The sequence below is a fragment of the Ornithodoros turicata genome, chromosome 3 (assembly GCF_037126465.1).
Source record: "Ornithodoros turicata isolate Travis chromosome 3, ASM3712646v1, whole genome shotgun sequence".
Classification (NCBI taxonomy): Eukaryota; Metazoa; Arthropoda; class Arachnida; order Ixodida; family Argasidae; genus Ornithodoros; species Ornithodoros turicata.
In genome coordinates this window covers 11,695,960-11,717,258 of record NC_088203.1, presented here as the reverse complement: position 1 = coordinate 11,717,258, position 21,299 = coordinate 11,695,960, and the positions used below count along the sequence as shown (strand labels likewise).

The window sequence follows — 21,299 nt, the reverse complement described above, 5'->3', positions numbered from 1 at the left end:
CCTGCTCAGAAATTCATTTTACGGCACACTACATTGTAGACAATTTATCAAAGCCGATGTCCTCGAGATTTAAAGAAAAAAAAAGGACATCGGAAAGCCTCCGCGCCCTCATGATTTGTATACTCACGACTTAGAAAACACAAACAGCGGGACACCTTGCCAGGAAAAGAGGAGGTTAAATAACCACCGCTTCCAGTGCAAACAGAGGCGTGGGTTGACGAAAAAAACACACGCATTCATTTCTCGAAGGACGCCCTCCGTAAGAGTAGCAGTGTGTCCGCACTTGGCTGAGCTTATATGTCCGCCGGAAGAAAGGAGCACTTGAGGCGAAACGGTCCTTGAGGGGAGGGTTGGAAAAGCGATCCTTGCGCAGACGGCGTGGCGACTCTCCATTTCGAAACCGCAGCGCGTCGCAGGAGACGCGAGAGAGAGGGTGTTGGGTAATCGAATGTGATTGAAAGCCAAACGGGTTCATGATAACATTGGCGTTCAGTTTGAAGTTTGAATGAACGCTTGAGAAGCCATGTGGGGATATCGTGTTATGGTCTGCTTGGTTCGTCGTGGCGTTACACTTGTGAAAGCATGCAAGAAGGTCTCGGCATTTAAGAAAGCGTGCTGTCGGGAAAGTTGATATCAAAATATGGAGGTGAGAGTGAATGGCACGACCTGCTTCAGAGTATGACGAACTTTGTCTCTTTCTTCTTATCTATCATTCTATCTATCTATCTATCTATCTATCTATCTATCTATCTGTCTGTCTGTCTGATTGTCTGTCTGTCTGTCTGTCTAATTATCTATCTATCTATCTATCTCTTTTCCGGCAGACTTATCAGACGATTGTCGGCATAGTTCCCCTTGAAGTCGGCCCAGGACGCATACTAACTCCTCTGTCCCCATTACTTCTTCCTGTCCTCTCTATACACCTGTTCACGTCTGTTAGCCATTCATAGCCACAGTTGCTTCGCGGCGCTAACACAAAAAAAATCAAATGGCCATCTATCTATCTATCCATCTCTATCTATCATTTTCCGTATATTTTAATGGTGGCGTCATATCAATATTACAGTTATTTGATTGGGATGAGAACCTCCATGGTCGTTTTCAAGCAGTAAATCGTTTCTGATATAGCGTGCTGCACCGGCATCCGTTCTCCATTGGACCGTTGCTCACACATTGTTAGCTAACACGGATATCAAGAAAATAGAACCACCATTTCCGTTTGTCCCATGGTACGTCTTTCAAGACCACGTCCACGGACTTAATTACGGGGCAAACAAACCCAAAGCGACGACACCGTCGTGTCATTGCTTTCTTTCGCCATCTTCTGTAGAGTCCTACGCTAAGTATACAGCGCTGTACGCCGACGCTGAAAGTGCCGGGGGTGGGTGTCCCATCGCTAAAGTACGTTGCCAAGCGGATGTATGTGCTCGGGTGCGACCGTGCATTCGTTGGTGTGAAACGTTCTAATGTTCCCTCCACTGTCATAGAGCGCCGAGGAAACACTCGCGCATACCGCGCATCTCTGAATGTGCAGAACAGGACGACGCCTGGTCGACCTTCGTCGAGGGCTCATGAAACCCACATCAAACGCGGCCCACCTCTAAAAATGCGTCTTTATGAAAGATGACGGTAAGTTTCCGGTACACTCCTCGCTTTCCAAAACAAAATTCCTGGTATGTCCTTGCGAACATGCTGTGATGCAAGGTGGTACAGAGGAAAAAGGCTGAGACGCATAACGCCGATGTGATTATGTGAAGAAGGAATTTTGTCGTTGTGATGGTCGTATCGAGGGTATAGATAGGATGTACAGCGAGATATGTGTAGAATTGTAGATGCAGTCATGCGCGTGGTCAAAGCTATAGGATAAATGTCATGGTGTTACTTTATATTGAGGGCTTGTACGTGTCGTTTTCAACACATCTTCTATCGCAATAACATTGACATTGTAGGACAATGCCTCATCCACAATATAGGCGTCAGCCCCGTGCACGAGAAGCAAGCGTTTCACTTAAGGCGGCTGACTACTACTTCAACCGCTCCTACGACTTGAACAACGACATTGTTGCTCTTCCATACCAGGAGCATCGGAATATGGTGTCGGAAGCAGGATAACCTTTCCCACGTTGTTCCTGTCCACCACGGCAAATCTCTATTTTAATATATCCTTTTAACTAGTTCATTCTCATCATTGCTATGGCGCATTATGACCGTAGTTGTCAATGCGCAAAAAAAAAAAGGACGAATTATTATCATCATCATCTCCTTCTTCTTCGCAGGGTTCATTATCTTCACAGATCGCTCACGATACCTTCGCACCATACGACATCAGTCCAGCTGAAAGTCACGCTTTACCCACATTCCATCACTCTCCCTAGACCAGAATCAAGCGCATCAACGCAAACTACGCAAGCCATACCAGGAGACGTCTTACTTTAAATTCAATCACACGCGCGTTCAATCGGGAGCGTTCCTCGAAACCATCAGCTTTTAATCTTGCTACGATCGACTGCCGTCTTCCGCGCTCCTCCCATTCAAAACACTCTACGCCCAGGCATGTATTTTACGTATGCTTCCCGTAAAAAGTTTTATGGTGCTAATAAAGCGTCAGCCGCGCACGACGCGACGAAGTTCTTGCCCCTTGCATACAGGCATCCGACAACAGGTTTGTTCCGATCAGGTATTTACGGTCGACCACGTGTCCCCTACTGCATCACGTGTTTCATTAGATGCCGATCGATGCCGATTAGATGCCGATGTAATCGAGGCGATCGTAGAATCTTCCGTTTCATTCTGCATACTAAGTGAAGACAAGATCGTCTGACGAACAGAAAGGTATTGTAAAATGTAAGTGGACGTGTCACTGGCACGGCTGCTGGGTCTTTGTGCGTTGGTGAAGCCGGTGCGGAGTTCCGGAGGTAGCATGCGGTGTGTGGGGGAAAAGTAAATAGACAGGCGATCCTCCCAAAAGTACGAGCATCTCCGGTTGAATTGCTCTTTAAAGTTGCTTCTTAGGTGTGTTTGTTCGTTCATTCAGTGTGGCAAATTGAAGATGTGATCAGCTGCGCATGCACCACTCGACCAGTGTTACATTTTAGCGTTCCGTACATCGCGCTTCTTAGAAAGAATATCAGAGAGAGACGAAAAAAAATGGAGACTTCGGCGAATATCTTCATAAGGAAACAATTCACAATTCATGATGCTGGAGCAAAGTGTAGGATAACGCAGGATCACGTTTCTGTCGTCCCTTGCCTTCCATGGCGTTCATATATACATTCAAGTTCATTTTGGGATGTACACTGTGAAACATAGTTGTTACCATGGTGCAGCCAACGAAATTTTATACATGTTTGTTGAAAGGAGTAGACTAGGTTGTACTCAAGCAAAATATGGTCCAGCATATCCAGGACAAAACAGGACTCAATTACTTGAATTTCATCACTTCTTAGGTGTTTAGAAGCTCTGTTTGTGTCGTCATCAAATGCAGCCTGCCATCTTTCTGTAGTTCAGCAGGTACCGGAACTTTGGTGCACGAAACTCTATTGAAACGTGCTGACTTTACACTTAAACGCTATGCTGACTTTAATCTGAAATATCCGGGCACCATTATTTTCATTATATTTCGTTCGTTGTCGTCGACAACATTCACTAGTTGCACGTAGCCCACTTTCATTTCTCCTCGAGCACGACATGAATTAGAATGTATCGCTTATTTGCCTGCGGTGTCTTAGAGACCGACTTATCATTCATTCGGCCTTCCTGAATGAGATATAACGCTTCTGTGTAAGATAGTAGCATTGCACTAAAAGTCCGCGTTATCTTGCTCAACCCAGTGGACAACACAACGAATGGCTCAGCAGCGACGTGTTCCCCGGAGCTATTACCGAGAACAAAGGCCACCGCCGAAGGGGGGGCTACCACCGCCGTATACGTGCGGACACTATCGAATCCGTCAGCGTCGTTCATTCAACTATCGACAAGAGGCATCGAGCGACACGATTCCCGGAAAACGGGGTCGGCCAATTACGACAGCGTTGATTTGCCGGCAAGATACTCCCTGAGGCCAGGGCACGGCGTGCCCAAATAATGGCTCAATCGGGCAAACTTTCGATGAGTGCCCTTCATGCGGGTCAACATCCGGGTACCACGCCGAAAGCAGGGATCGGAAGGATGAAATCGAAAGCAATCTTAGCTTGGCCCTTCCACTTTTTTTTTCTCTCTCTCTTTCTTGAGCATCCACCGCACGGTGGCCCATCGGGAAATCTAGTTCGGACATGCATGACTAGCGCGTTACAGAGAGGTTTACTTCGTTTGGATACGCTCGCTCCTAGCGTAAGAAGATTGCAGAGGAGATACTGCCGGTGTACGTCTCCATGCCTCAATACCGGACGCAACGTTGGGCAGTGCTCGAGTGCTTATCCGGACTCGCAAATTCAGCAATCAAGAACAAGAGAGACCGAGATGTAAGAGACATGTACGTGCTTCTGGATAGCTAACAAATAAGGACGACACAGACAGCAGCTGGTGTTATTGATGGCTCGCAGTCGATAAGCGATATTGCTTTGACTGATATCATCAGCCTTCGCGCCCCAAGCAAACGAGAAATAAAATACCGCGTGTTTCCACGAAGGTCCCACGGATGAATAATTCGTTACCAAGAAGCTCTCTTTTCAGTAGGCATCCCCGAGACACCGGCCAAAGAACTGAGCAGCAAGCGGCTCATTTGCATACGCTCATTAATTAAATAAAACTCTTAACTTTTAAATTTTGCGTCGGACGGTTTCAGAACCTCTTTTTACCGATCGGGCCTTCATCAAAAAATATTCAAGAAAAAAAAAAGAGAAACTCGTCGACACTTAGTGATTTTTTTTTTTTTTTAGTAATTAATTGAGAGAATTGGTTTCGGTTACGTATTTCTTGTGCCGAGCAGTGTACCAATCCGCTCTTTATTCGCTCAGCTATCCGACTGCCAATTACGTGTTTATCCGCCTGGTTCACACACGGGGGTGACAGAAGCTAAGGGACCGCCGCAAAAGATCCTTCCGTATTCCCACTCGTTCTCTACCTGATTACAGCGCTAGCAGTGCTGCCGCTCGGTAGGTGAGATAGCGTGCCTCTGTCTATCGTGATGATGCCGAATGCACCGCCGGGACGCTGTGTACTATAGTCCTCTAGTCTAGTCCATCAACTACATATGCCGTTGGAGATAAGGAGATGCGATAGCCTGACAGGAGAAATACTGCAGCGCCACCACGCAGCGTAGTGTCATGTGGCAAGTCTTAACAGCCAATACGGAGCAGAGTGCTGGGTTATATTATCCAGCGGAGGAGCGAGCGTGACCTCTCTGTGTCCAGCAATCCCATCTGCGGCGCAGTAATATGTTGAGAGCTGACGGACTAGATTTCTTTTCCTTCTTAGTTGAACACGACCATAGTCGGGTACTGCTCAGGAAGACAAGGATAAGGCCATACCGAAGCGTCTGTTCCTTACCTTCCTTCACCACTGCGTGTGAACGCGGCGGATGAACACGTAACTAGCAGACGGATAGCTGAGCGAAAGAGTATATGCCGCAGGGGTGGCATCCAATGCATCGCTCCGTAGACGAAAGCGTGCTGGGTGAACGCAATGCATCCTGGACAGGTCCTGGTCGCACGTCACAGCAACGTCAAGCACACGTGACCTTAAGGATGGCGGCGCCCGTGATCGGCGGCCAGTCTATTTGAGAACAATGCGGTTGTAGTTTCTGCGCGATGTTTTCGATCACGGAAATTATTTGTATCCGGTAATCTCGCGGCAAAACGCGCAGTTTTGCACATAAGGCCTCGTACTGTAGACGACTTTCAAAGATGTGATGACGACCGCGCGTTAAGACTCACTGAGCCGATGCGATGTATTTAAACTAAGAAGAAATGGGCTACCATGTTGCCGAAGAAGCACCGAATAGTTGACGCTGGCAAAATACGTCCACTTCCTGGCTTTATGAGGACGGAAATATGTCGGTAAGCGGCAGAACGACATGTAAACAAAGTCACATGACCCCAAAATGACGTTTTTTATGACGCGTGACCAGGACAAGATGGCAGTTTTGCAAAAAGCAACCACTTGAGGGTAGTTACAACAATGGCGGGTTTGTGTCACCCTTGTGGTACAGGCACACCGCTTCCCACAAGAAATACGGGAGCCGAAACTTTTTGTCAAAAAATCGCTGTGTCGACGCGTTCTTCTTTTTTTTTTTTTTTTTCTTGATGTTTTTCGCTGAAGGTCTGATCAGTAAAAAGAGCAGGGAATAAACAGCGCGAAAAACTGGACGAAGAGAAGCGACACGTACACACGACGAACGCGTTGTCTGTACGTCTCTCTTCTGCCCACGTCACTGCCCAACTTGACCACGTCACCGCCTTAACTGAGGTAAAAAGAGGTTCCGAGACCGTCCCAAGTAAAATTTAAAAGCTAAGAGTTTTATTTAATTAATAAGCGTGTGCAATTGAGCCGCTCACTGCTCGGTTTTTGGCCGATGTTTGGCCGATGTGATTCCGGTGGCTCCGCCAGTTTAGAGCTGTTCAGCCGGGGGACCTGATTGAAACAGCCGGTATTGTGAGCCTTCTCGCAAAACCTAAGTGACAACAACAGCTTTATTGTGATATGATGAATGGGGAGTTTCATCGCAAGGGGCGATACTCTACCCCATTGCTTGTGGTGATGCGGGCAGGGAAAGGTAACGGAATCTTTTTCGTTTCCGTTACCACCTCCGTTACGGGCCCTTATTTGTTTCTGTTTCAGTTTCGGTTACCACCGTTGTTGCTTTCGTTTCCGTTATGTTTCGGTTTCGGTTTCGGTTTCGGTTTCGGTTTTCGGTACACCCCACCCGCTCCAGCTTTTTGTTTTCCATCTTTCTTTTCTTTCATTTTTTTTTTTAAAAAAGATCATTGAGACCGTGACAGAACTTCATCCCTCTACGTTCTGAAGTCTATTTTGAGGACTCCAGGGATATACATACATACAAGAGACAACGTTTATTCAAGAGAGAGAGAGAGAAATACATGATGACGATGATATGGGGATGACTTCCGCTCATTCGTTTATTCAAAATACACATAGAGGTACGTGATTTCTGTGAACAGCTATATGAACATGATTCCCAGGAATGTTACTCACGCTTGCAAATTCCAGGTCACCATAAGCGTTAAAGAACTATGCTTCTTTTATTTACTGTATACTACCTACTTATATGCTCCAATTTGATAGTTCATTTTAGTTTTAGTTCTTCAGTTTATTTTAGTTTGCTTCATTGATGTTTATTTCGTAAATTTATCTACATGATAAGGTGAAGAACTGCAATAATTCGGGTCTTGCGGTATCCGAATTATTACCGTAAATTATTGTCGTTTCCGTTTCTGATTCACGTATTCTAACTGTGCGATATCTGTTTCCGTTTCTGTTACCGTTTCTGTTACCTTTCCCTGGATGCGGGAAATAAAATAATGATCCCCTTCACAATAAGGATCGAAGTCCGATGGTATCCAGCAAGGTGAAGAGAGCTTTGAGGGCAGAGCGTTGGTGGACTGGATGTGGCCAGGGACCAAGCAATCCGGAAAGTACGGTTCGGGAACGTTGGTAGTGTGGGCAATAAAGAAGAACGTGCTCTAGATCCTCTACAGCATCCCCATCAGCATTAAATCCCCTCCCTTTTTTTTCTTTTTCTATCACATCACATCACATCTTCTTCAGCACCGCGGTGACATCATTAGGGAGAGTTAACTTGTCTCAAGCGGTAACGGCACTGCGCTGTAAAAGCCACATCGAGGCGCATTCGATGAACTACTGCGGCACCTTGACGAGAGGTATGTCGAGGCATGCGGAAAGCGAGCGCTGGATCAACTCTGCTCTGTGTGTTTTCGGGCCTCCCGAGCATAGGCCAGCATAACTTAAATGTTTCGTCTTAATTCGTATTCCGACTTTGAACAGACGTCCACACCGATAAATGGAGGCGGGCCAGGTGCGACCTCTTGACAGTTACTTCCTAAGACTAATGGCACCCGTTGGAGTCGCGAGGACAATGTGAAAGAGCCTTGGCATGAACGAAGCTCCAGACGGGACAAGAGCTATACAGAGACGACCGAGCGTTTGAAAGCGTACTTCACAAGGACGGAACCTTCACGAGTTCCTTTGTCCTTCCTTCCGGACCTCCTTCGAAGGGCGATTATGTAACATGTAAAACGGGATCAATTTTCTAGATCGATGGATGACTCGCTCGTCTCACTTCGACAGATTAGACGCCGTTGGGTTGGGCATAATGGAAGTGGCGCCCCTGGGAGGTCTCTAATGAGGTTCCAGCGAGTTCGATATGCTGACAGCGGGAAATAGTTTCCTTGAAAGTGTTCACCGCGGAGTATACGTGGGCGCATGAGACCTATCTGCCGTCTATAACGTCACGTGGATGAATGAGACCTTAACGGGCGCTAGCTTATAGCATGGGTACCATAACAGATAACTCAAAACTCGACCGCCTAGGTCCCACCTGGACTGATGATGTAAAGGTTTTATCTTATAGATGGGCTAAAGCGTCGTGTTAGCTCGAGTGTGTCTTTACACTATGCACGTCTGTACACCGAACGGGACTTCCAGCTTATTCAGCTTACCTTTTTTTTTTTTTTTTTCACTGCTTGCTTCCGCTCTGCTAGGACGGAAGCATGTCGTTTCGCTCGTGGCACACTGCCTGGACAGCTCTCCCCCTTTTTTCTCTCTCTCGTCAAGAGACGTTCTGTGTGCAGCTTCTTCGTGTGCGCCCCCTTCACCTTTTGGGTCAAATAACATTCATGCCCGGAATACTGTATATAGCTGAAATACTTTAGATGTCATCCAGAATCTCGCAGCTGATATTAACGGTCCATGGTGGGTGATGCTGATAAAGAATGGACTGCATCCAGCAATTAAAATAAGGCGGCTCTCCGCTGGCGCCTTGTTGGCGTCTATATTAGGGTCATGTGTCCATAACATCGTAAGTATTCATTGTTGTTGCGGTTTATATTAGTGTCGCTGTCATTGTCCTCTCTCTCTCTCTCTCTCTCTCTCTCTCTGTACCACATGCCAGTCCAACAGAGACAGGAACTACGATGAAGTGATGACGATCCGAACACATAAGTTCTGCCATGGCTGCAACCAAATGTCGTGTCTTGCACAGGCCATTGCTGTAGCAATTTTGCGTATCCGACAGCGATCTATACATGATTCAGTGCTTCCGTGTAATCGAGGAAGCTCCCACATAGTCTCCCACTTGTACACCGAGGCTTCTACTCGGACGGACCAGACCAGAAATCAGCGTCCACTGCCAGGTGCGTGGGCCCCCGAACAGGGTGCGGTGCTCCCCCGCAAACGAACACATGGGAGCCAATGACACCGATGTCTGTTACGTCATCGGATGTCGTTTCCTGCTTTGCTCCACTTCGGGCAACGAGGTATAGCGGCAAGGCCCACGACATTGCACTACGGCGGAAACTTTCTGTTATGTGCAGAAGGGGCGTGTCCATATACCGTAGAGTTCCTGTGCCAGTTTCTTTCGTTTACACCCTGAAATGACTTTTGTCTCCGTTCATCGTGCACGGAGGGAAAATGGAACGGTCACAGGTGTATTCTGTCAGTGCGCAAAACAGTCTTGGAAACAAGCTGGGGCCTTGGTAGCTGCACTCTAAAAAAAAAGGAGTAAAACGGGGAGTAATTGCAGCTTCTACTCCCCTAGTCTGCAATTACTCCCATTTTAGTCCCCTAACCCAACATTTAGTCCCGACATTTGCTCCCCAGGACTGCAAATTGTCACTAACCTTCGCGAATGGTCTCCTAAATGCAACAGTCTACGTAAATATGTGTCCTTGGTCAATTTGAACGACATAAGGCTGTAGAACTCAGACAACGTAGCAATTTTCCAGACACACAGAGTAAGAAACAGTTAGCGCATCTTTCTTCGCAAATTGTGCCCTAGTATGGCGCAAGATTTTATATCACTCGATATATCACGGTTGACGGTTTGCTTCAAAGTATTTTCATGCATGCGCACCAATTGTGTACCTGGGACTCTTACAACAGCGCGTGAAATGCGGTCTTCACTCTGTGACATTCATTTACTCCCGTGCATTTAGCCCGAAAGGGACTATTTTTTGTGGGAATGCAAAAAGGAGTAAAAGTACTCCTTTTTTTTCTTAGAGTGTGCATGGAGGTGATGACTGAGGCCTTGACTTAAGACCTGGACTACCTGAGACTAGACTTGAGCTCCCAGAAGAAGAACAGTCTCTGTTCGATATATCGGCGGCTCCTAATCCTATTTGGGTGAGAGGCGACACGCTGCACGTTCTGCCGGGTAGGACTGCGGATAATTTCGACCACCTGGGGTTCTTTTGACGTGTCCCGACCTTTTACTTCAATCTAGTTCCACGGCATCCCGGGATTTTCCACTTTTCGATGACCGATACCTGTGCTCCAGCACAGGATCATCGTCTCAACGTTACGGTGCTGAGGTGTTACATACCAGTAACATGCATTTTCTTGAGCTGTGGGCACTCCGCAATGTGTATAAATTATAGAAATAACAAATGCAACATAATAAACAGCGAAGAACAAGTTCTGATGAGACAACTCTTTCGCTCTGTTTGCCTAACGTCTGGTGACCCGAGCACAAAGCAGCATTGATGCGAGCGGACAGTTTGTGTGCATATAATTTGCTTCGGTCAGAGAACATTGAAGACGAATCGTTGCTTTCATTTATCTCAACGGCATAGTACGCGTCATTGCACATCTACTTGGTTCTCTCAATAACGAGACGTCAGCCAACCTCAGGGCGATTCATCCATTACAGTGTTGTTTCATTTCGTATGTAAAGAAAACGCGTTACACTGCTTACAAGAGCAATACGCGAGTTACGGCAGTTGGAAAACACATATACGCCGTCACGCACATTCCGTGCTCATTAATTTCGGCGATATGTTTCTGCATACAATATGGTAGTCACATATGATAGTCAGGTGTAGGTGATCTGATCGATGTGCTCTTTTGCATCACATATTTCGTTGAGGCATGCCGAGCAAGAGATACGTTACTTCCTGTTTCTGTATCCCGTTCCTTTATGCGACCTGACGCAGTGACCCTAACCAGGAACAAAATTTTGTGCCGGGCATAAAATACGGGCAGAACTGATAAAACAGCATTTTAAAAGGCATTCGGGAGACGAGTTCAATTTCTCCTTGTTTTTTTTCCCTTACAAACAAACAAACAAAGGCATTCGCAAGTGCCATTTCTTGAGAACGCGCCCAGTGACAAACTGTGGTTATTCTAACAATAGCGCTGCCGGCAGTACCTCACTTTGTTATGCCTCAATCGATTAGAATATTCCGCACTGTATCAGTCAAGGTTGGCAGCTGCCTCTCATTTTCCCCTTCACTTGCCTGCCACCCTGAAGGACTCCAGTGCTCATCTCAACCATCCACCCGCAACAAGAGGCAATTAAAACACGGTGTCAGGTGATGATTGCCAATTAAGAGTAATTAATGCGCTCGGTAATGCCAGCTTCATCATTTAATCATTAATCCCAGGTTCAAATTACACCCTATGGTCACCTGTGCAACTCGAAGAAGGACCATGCGGGCTGCCGTAACCAACGCATCATCATCAGCGGAATTCTTTGAAGCTTCATCGGCAACCTTGGGCGGCAGCCCAAGGTCGGGATGGCTGCCTCTATATTTATCATTGCGTTGACCCAACGTAATAACAGTGTTTGTAGCTCGCACGGCCAACACCATGGGATATGAACAGAGTACTGAAAACAAAAAAACAAAAAAAAGTGACGTACAGAACAAAGGTAAGGGATTGTGACGAAATAAAAACCAATAAACTGGATAGCAGCGACCTCTGTCCCTTTATAAACTCGCGGGCTTTACCGTTGACAGTACCTTTTCTTTTTTCTTCTCATGTGTTTCTAAGGATCTTCTAACGCTTCTATAATCTTTTGATATCCATCGGCTAACCGCCAAATCATGCGTCCGAGATTGTAAGCGGCGATAGCTAAGCTATTTCCGTGCTACTGGTTTTCCTCCCGGCTTAATTTGCGAGACTCCGAAAGGGAGATGGAATGTGTGTCGTAAAGAGAAAGGAATGAGTGGAACGTGGCTGGTTTGGTGGCGAAGCTTCTTCGAAAGCGATCAAGCGGATTTAATGAAGCACTTACTGGAGGGAAGCGATCAATAAATTACGCCTGAATTAGAATTAGCCACGCAGCTACTGCTCTACCCTGTTCCTCTGTGTCCCTTCCTCTTCTGCCTCTCTCCTTCTCTCTGTCTCTCTCTTCTCTTTTTGAAGTTGCTTGATAGCAAGTATTTATTACTTACATTTCACTTACTCCATCAGCAGCTCCTGTGTCCGTAATCGTTGCGTGACGCTTGACCGATAGGCAAAAACCTCGAAAATTTCGTTTCGGATGACCACATCGCGTTAAATATCGGCGCTGAAAGGGTTGACGGACCGGTAAGTGAGAAATGGTTAGTGACCCAGGAAGGCAGCCCAGGACGCAAAGCAACACGTCAGTAAACGGCAGGCAAGCTGCTCAGTAAATAACACAAAGTAAATAAACGCGAACCCAGTAAATAACAACAAAGTAGAAGGTAGACATTTACGTTGAAATAACTCCACCACCGCCTCCTACCTTAAAGTTTACCGTAGTGATGTATATACGCTCGAGAAGGAAAGAAACAAGTGTAAAATGTGGGGGGAAGTTTTCTTCTTCTTTTTCTTTTCCTCCTCCTCCTTCTTCTTCTTCTTTTGTCCTGTCGTTGGGTCCATAGTGTGGAACAGTTCCAAATTTGCCGGACGGATTCTATTTATTTTTGCCGTTTCAACCTCGAGCCCGGTTTCCACGTGATGACGTCTGGAACGACGTCACGGCGCGAGTGGTGACGCCGATTGACGTCGGCACTGCGCACGGTTTTCGGGTCCTGACTGAAACGGGGCGTCCGCCGCTATGTTTCGCGGTTGACGTGATTCCGTCGGGATGTTGCTTTGGTCCGCTTTCCTTTCATTGAGTACCATGGCACAAGTAATGGAGTGCATTTGCTTTCATTTCAATACTTCTGCAGTCCATCATGTCCTATACACTTTTAACTCTCTCAACGACGGCGACGATGACGTGTCTATGAGAAGTATATCGACGCAATTTCCAAAATTCGGAAGCTTCAACGCACTAACCGGTGCCGAGTAAGAGGTTAAAAGGTTGAACTTCTTAAAGCTCTCCGTCAGCCGTTCTGAGAGTGACCTAGGTTCCGACACACGCTGTAACCTCCCTGCATAAAACGGCAGACATTTCGGCAGACGGCCAACTATTTTGTCGCTGTTTTTCGTTTTAAGACTGGGGTGGCGAGCACTTAAGGAGCCACTGATACCCCGGTATGTCCCGTGTTGTCAGATCATTAGACCGGCTTGTTCAGTCCACTGTCTTGTTATACCTCCAAATCTGTGTGCCGAGCATCCGTCGGAGCCTTCTCCACTCCTGACTGCATATGCTGCAGTATATGCTGCAGTATATGCTGACTGTATAACCATATTCGTGTTCACCCTAAGGAAGTAACTTAAGTCCGTAGATTAAGTCCGAAGTAACTTAAGTAAAGTAAGTCCGCGCGTGGACTACCATTCGGAGTCCCTCAACTGGTGGCCCTCCACTCGAGTTCCCTGTGGTACGTGATGACACCTCATTATGCTCACAGAACACACAACGCCGGCTAGAGGCAAGGTGTCAGCGTTGTACAGTCTCTGTCACAATCTCTGTTACAGTCACCACGGCAGTGTTGCCAATTTTGTAGATGAGCGATCCACAAGAGCTGCGCAGCGATTCCGCTATAGAATCCGCTAAATGTGTTGTGAAATCCACTATATGCGGAAAGGTAATGGGCTCAGAGTACAGGAAATTCTGCTATTGCTACAATCTAAAACGTTACCGTTACTCTGGTGGCAAGAAAATTGTTCTGTAGTCAGCGCTCCTATAAGAACCATATGGAACATCATAAAAGCAGCACAAGAGACGAAAGCACGGAAGAACTTCATAGGACAACTGCTTACTTACAACTAAGACATTTGCTAAGACACACAGTTTTTAAAAAGGAAGAAAAGTTGATTGGAATGTGCTACGTCATACACAAGCATCCGTACTGTAGCAGTCAAGCAGCTGCTTGCTCATCGGAGCCTCGTAGGTCTCTTGCGATAATAAATCCTAGTCCTAACCAAGACCAACAAAGTCCTAGCTACAATTGTAAAAATAAAAAGGTCGACAGCTGCATCAGGGTCAAGCCACATTTCGCTAGCGTGCCACCCCGCAGATGGATTGTAAACATCGTGTCTATTTTAATCAATTCAATAATGCCGTGCGGCTCTCACAACGTTTGAGCGATCTGCACCGACTTTCCGCTTTCTGGCGATGCATTCTGTATTTTCTCTCTCTCTCTCTCTCTGATTAGCCTGCAGAACTCGCTTCGAGTGCAAATCATCACACCCACTTTGACTGATCAACGAAATCCATCGCGGCAAAGCAAGGATGCCAAAATTAATCAACGCTCTACGTCAGTAGCTGTAACAGATGTCCTTCATTATCATTAGCCCATCAAGAAAAGTTGAGATTCTCACTCTATTCCCCCTCGCAAGAGGAAGTGTTTCAATTAAGCGGCAGGTCACAGGGCCGATTAATAACTCAAGAGGGCTACCCACTCGCTCACTGCCTGGCGCCAAACGTCAAGTCGAAGATGCATAGACGACAATATTTGATGTTTTGTGCGATAAAAGCATAGCCCGCAGACTGGAGTGAGTACGGTCTTCGTTAATTGGGACCGTTCTGACATCATTTCGCCAGTCATCGAACGAAGGCCGTTATCTGTGGCTGCCCGGTGACATTGAACGCTATAGGGTTGGCCGCAGCGTTTTCTTCTCTATTTAGGGAGCTTCCTATATCGTTGTCACATTCTCGTGTCACACAGCTCGCGTGGTTCAGTGGTTAGCGTGCTGGCCATGTCACGTCGAGAGTGGTAGGTACCCGGGTTCGAAACCCGGTGCCGGCTGTGCTGTCTGGAGTTTCTCCTGGGTTTTCCTCGGACGCTTTCAGACCTATGTCGGCACAGTTCCCTTAGAAGTCGGCCCAGGACGCACATTCCCCCAGAGCGTCAGTCGTGGCGTTGCCCGACCTCTGTGAGGTCGACAACGGCGAGCGCTTTCACCACCTTGTCACACGTGCATCTCAATTGTCATTGAAATGAGTGACGATTGGACTGAATAATGACTGGGCGTTGCTGCTACACGGCCATTTTCGATTGTCACTGACTCGGATGCTACTCGACTCGATCGAGGTTCGTGGAACGCCATTGAGGTAGTCAACGTACTCGAAAAGTGCCGCTGCAGCCTCGCGCTCAGTGAACAGCTAAGCGTTGAACAAAAGTACGTAGGAAAACTGCGGCACGTCTAGTAAAAGGTCATGAAACTTTGGGACAACATGATATGTAGTGAAACAATGGCTAGGAAGCAAGCGAGCTGGTGAAGATGATGCATGATGTAAAATCCCGAGACTGCGGAACACGAAGGGACAGACACAGACACAGCTGTGTTTGAGACTTCGTGTTTGTGTCTGTCCCTTCGTGTTCCCTAGCCTCGGGGTTTTACATGACGCATGATATGTAGGTATGTTTAATGTGTCAACCTTTCAAGGAGCACTGGATGAAACCGTTGTGGTAGAGGTGTGTAGTCCCAATGATGTTCGAAGTGTTTAACTGTGGTTTGTTTCATGGAACCATTGGAATTGCCCATTTGAAAGCGGCATTAGTGTGAGGACATTGGGAGTACTTGTGCTAATGCATAGGCTTCCCTGCGTGTTGCGTAGAGAATGGCTCCATTCAATAAATATATACCCCCCCCCCCCTTATGGACAGCACGGAGTCCATGGGTTTCGATAGGGATTACAGATGGAAAGGGTACAACAGAAATGAATGAGAGAGAGGAGGTTAGTATGCATCCGGGGGCCGACTTCAAGGAGAGCTGTGCCGCAGCACACCACGCGGCAGGATTCGTAATTGGACCGACGAGTGAACGCCGCATCCGCGCAGTCGGGCCATTGGTTCGGATGCTCAGTAGCATGATTTGTAGCTTGCTTGCGTGCTGCTTATAGGCTACGATTTGAATTCGTGGACACTACAGCGCCCACTGGCTTTGACAAGGAGAAGTGCAATAATCCACACCTAGACTTAACTGAAGAACTAAACAGCGACAATCTACAGCTCCCGACTTGCAACTTCCTCGAGGAGGGATTTAATACACCGCGTTATTTAAACGTTCCTTGAACCAAAGGAAGAAACTGAAGTCGTCCTTTCGAACCTTTCATTTCTGGTCCCACGTGACAGATGGCTGCGGGGCACCCACGACACTCCAATCACCCCTCCTGCCCACGGTCACTTTTCCAAGCACATATATATTCTCCGTCGACCTTCCGGAGGCCCCCCTCATGTGTACACACACACACATACACACAGCTGTCGATTGTGTAATGCATCGACTAAAAAACGCCTGCCTTAGAATGACAGAAAGACGTTAACACTTGAGTAGAGAAAACTATACATATATATGGTCTCACAAACCCTGCTGAACATATATATGGTCCTGTCAGACTGATATCGCTACGACATGAGCAAAAGGACGTAATCACTGATGCAAATAGAAGCACGTAATCATGCGTAACGATCAATTACACACCGTATACGCGACGGGATAATCAACGTACGCTAATGCAATACATCGCGCTTACTACTGACAAACCCGCCACAGGTCCACTGCAGCTCGCACGATCCTTGACCTAATAACAGCGAGATTGACACTGAACACGGCAACCGTTTTACGTACATACATTATAGGACGGAAACCCTGCTGTTCGTTTGTGTATCAGGAAACTCGTTAGCACCGAAGGCGGGCTATTCGCTGGCCCCAATATGCTCACTATCGCACCAGCGTGGAGGCCCTGAGACACCCGTTTAGCGCTTGTGGTCTCTGTGTCTGATATCGAACAGCCCTTTTGGAACTGTATATAGATGCATTAGTCCCTTTGGCGACTCAATACACGTAAAGTCATGCGAAGTTTAGGGAGGGACGACGCATCGACCTTGCTGCCTCGCGCTTCTGCGCTTGCCCGTCAGTTCTGCCGGCACCGTCCTATACCGTGTATTCACACCAGCGACATCCTTACGGAATATTCTAGTGGAAGAAAAAGCGAAAACACTGCACACAGAGAAGAAGTTCCGTTCCGTGTTATGTTGGACATTCACACGGTGCGGAATATTGGGAGTGGCGTACTGCGCACTTAGCAGACGACACTTAGCAGACGGCACCGTCAGCTTCTTTCCTGTCGTCTGCTACGGAATATCTTGTGGATGTGTCGCCGGGTATTCCCCACGGTTAGCAGTGTACGTGAACACTGCACGTTGAGCGCTCGCGCTCTGAAAGCTAGGACGTTTTTCGCGTCTTCCGCTTCTGCGGGGAATGTCGCTCGTGTGAACGCACGGACAGCGTAACATCTTACGAACATCTTGAACTACACGAATGACGATGGGATGAGGTTTTTCACCTATATTTACTGGGGGAGTAAATTTGAGGGTCCGGGGACTAAAATGGGGGTAACAGAAGTCTAAGGAAATAGAAAATATACTTGCTCCCGCTATGTAAAACAGGACAGTGGGTAGGATTGACTATGTATTTTCTTTTCTTTTTTTTTTAGTGTGTGGAAACGAACCTACAATGATACTACGCAGCTTTAGTTGTAGCGTATGCCATCATCTTGCGCACGCAAGGCAATGGCGTTCTCACACCGCGTACGCAACACACATAACGCCACGTTCGCGGCGCATGCAGAGTGTGGAGCAGCTATTTCTTCGCGCACGCCGTACCACAGGTCACCATTATATGTAACTTCCTCACTAGAGGGAAGAAAGCAAGCAAGGCCTGTAACGCAAATTACGTTTCAACGTTCTGTTCTCCTTGTAACGGAGACGGCAGTTTGATAAGAGTGTTCGCGTCTGAACAAGGACATTGCACGCGCCATTTGCGCGCGTAATAACTGGTGTTAACAGATAATAAGCGGCGCTGTTCACACGCTTATCACAATCGCACGAGCGTAAACATGACTGATTATATAGGATGTGCGATGGGACCTACCACATACAACCTTTTCTGCTCCTGTCCCGTAAACGGGCGCCAGATGTCATATTTACCATAATCATACTGATTTACATAAACATCGTATGTCAACCGAGCCGGTATAAGACAGCGACTTTTCCTTGGCCCTAAAATTCCTGGGTAGAACAAATTTGAAATACGGCATATTTATCGACGCAGAAGCATAGTTACATTCTGAGAGCTCCTTAATGAAGAACTCTAATGGTACGTGTGGCTTCACCTATGGAATCAGAATTAAGTAACGGTGGTCAGAGTGGCGTAACATCCGTGCGCAGGAATGTGGTTCATCGCAGGAAATTCTTCGTGATCTTCCGAGCATGCCATCATCATGGCTAATGAAATTATGTCCGAAGGAAGCACAAGGACATTTGCAAAAGCGGTAGCACATCATAAAGAACCCGAAGCAAGGACGCGACGGATGAGACGGTGCAGCTGCACTTTCAAATTCTCCGCTCTGTTCGAGAGACTTGATCATCTTGACTGTGGTCGATGGTTAATGGATTAAAAGGCATGTTAAAAGTTGTCCGCCGTCGAACTGATTGATTTAGAAACCCGCTACAAAGGTACAGTCGCAGTGGGTAATATAAATGGAAGAGGACAGTGCAGAATATGGAATGCATGGATATCGTTACGGAGTTAATGCGTGTGTCTCCGATTTTCCTCCGGGCTCCGGGCGACAGAGAGGCATACCGTGCTGGAGTGCATGAGGTCACCAAGTGTCGTCCACGACAGAACGACTGAACACGCACGGCAGTTGAGTTCATTAGGGGACGTAAAGTCCACGCGCAATGAGCATGTAATAAAGGGAAAGGGTGCAGGTTAGCTGGTGTAGATCCAGGAAGAAGACCGAGAGACACGGACACTGAGAACTTGCGTGTGTCGTCTGCTGTGTCCGTGTCTCTCGGTATTCCTCATGAATGAGCATGTAGTTTGTGATCGTTGCAGAGGTTAATTATAGCGGTGATTTAGCCTAACATTTTGTCTCGTGCTCCATCTTTCAATAAACATAGCCCCTCTCCCCCCGGACTGACGAGGTCTAAACTGAATAATGGATCTCAAGTCGGATGTTTATATAGGGCTGTTACTTGTGTTTGTCCCAGGAGGTACGTTATTATTCTTAAACCGGATGTTCTTAGGAACATGATTAGTGTCTCCACCGAACGGGAAAAAAAAAAGTGCAGCGTGCATCACAGAAGGGCAGTGGAGGCATAGCTAGTGCCGTATTTTTGTCATAACTTTCTCCGCTCTTCAGAGTAATTTCCATGATACCCTCTTTCGATGACGTCAAATGCCTCAACCCTTCATTCAGGAAACTACCGGTTCTACTTTGAGCATGACCCTCATGGCTCATATAGGGTTGAGGGAAACATCTCCTTGAGTTGGAGTAGTAAGCACAGCGACACGGGCTGAGGGAACACGGAAAAAGACGAAGGAGAAGACGATACACGGTGTTTCATCTATAACGTGTCACAAAGTTCTATTTAAAAATCTACCTGTCTGAAAATTATGGCGTCAACAGTGTTTAAACTCCTGCAAACATTTGCCACGGCTTACAAGCACTTTGATCAATTTTCAGTCGCTGGGATTTTTAAGTTGAACTCGGAAATTTGCAAAATCAACGCAACGTTTTCTTTTTTGCCAGAAACAAAAACCTTATGTCGGGTTTCGCCCGCTCTGTCACAAAATCTATTCCCTATACTGCAATACTTTGGAAGAAAGAAAGAAAGAAAATGCGAAAGCCGTCGTTTTGAGACGCGCGCAACTGCCCTGCGACATTTTGTCTCTGCACAGGGGAGAGGGTAAAGTTTGGAGAAACCACGTGACAAGGTGCCTGTCCACTGACAAGGCAGCAATAAAGGGGTATTGTTACACCGACATGTGTCGACAGCATAAACCACGCGCGCCTGAACCTCGAAATGTTACCGTGTTATTTGAGAGAGGTACAAATGACGTCACTCCACGGCCAACAGGGGAGAGATGGAAACTGTGGAGCTGCGTAAAGACAACCCAACTGACCTACTTGCATAGAGCATTGTCGGCCGCCCTCAGTTCTCCGTCGAGAAGCGGCCGAAGAAAACGATGAAACGCCTCTTCGTGTTTCCATCGCACTGTTGTTTCAGATAACTTTTAAGGTCTGTAACCTTGCGCCGCTATCAGCAGAAGCACCGAAAATGAGGCTGAAGGTGAGGTCAACAGCGCATTGGCTGAGCGGGCTATAAGGCGCCCCTCTCCTCTGTGGTAGCCAAGGTCGTGCTGAAGACTTGGAGGTGGTGGGTTCGAATCCCAGCGGCTGTGCGGTCTGAGGTCTTCCCTGGGTTTACCGAAGACCTTACATACGAATGCCGGCAAAGTTCTCCCTGAAGTCGGCCCAGGACGCGTACTAACCCTTCTGTCCCCCACTCCTTCCTGCTGTCCTCTGTCCATCCGTCCACATCTGTGCGCCGCCCATATAGCCACCGTTGCTTCGCGGCGTTAACACGGAAACAAAAATAAAAAAGAAGAACAAGGGGAGGTCCACGTCCTCCTCGCGTCGCTTCTTGACCGAGAACTGAGCGCGGTTCAGCAACTGCGCTTCTAGAGGTGCCTGTTCTCCCTCCTCCTTCCTCTTCCTTTTAGCATCACACAACCACCACCACCACCAGGTACTAGGTACCAGGTACCCTGTTTGCGCACATTTTTTTCCACAGCTGTTACCACTGCACTTGGTAGCTTATTTTTCGGTACATTTCACACCGGCGGACAAGTGGAACTTTTCATAGAATTTTGTGACAAGCTAGGTGAAACGCCCTGGGCATCTACAATTCTAGAACGACCTCGAGATGCCACCCGTCTTCTCCGCAGTGTGGATACGTAAACTCCAACAAGTCTATAAAGCTAAGGTGAACAGGAGCACAGCCCTATGTGGCCAAAGGTGGAACGGACGATCGAGGAACAACTATTCTTGGAAAGGAGGATAGACATCACGATATAACAGCATAGTGCGACCTTTGCACGATAGTCATCCGCGTATGAAGGGGATTCCCTCGACTGGAAAGTCACGATTCAACCCCCCGCCAATTGACCCCCTCTAT

The 21,299-nt window shown here is 47.3% G+C and overlaps 1 protein-coding gene and 1 long non-coding RNA gene across 2 annotated transcripts in view; one reads left to right on the top strand and one right to left on the bottom strand.

Annotated features, from left to right (window-relative positions):
• LOC135388087 (uncharacterized) overlaps positions 1-21,299 on the bottom strand; it is a 333,326-nt gene that overhangs the window by 271,078 nt on the left and 40,949 nt on the right. The window lies entirely within an intron of this gene.
• On the top strand, positions 2,636-11,880 carry LOC135389907 (uncharacterized). Its single transcript, XR_010421615.1, has 2 exons — positions 2,636-2,844; positions 11,577-11,880. It is a non-coding gene; the product is annotated as an uncharacterized LOC135389907 (long non-coding RNA).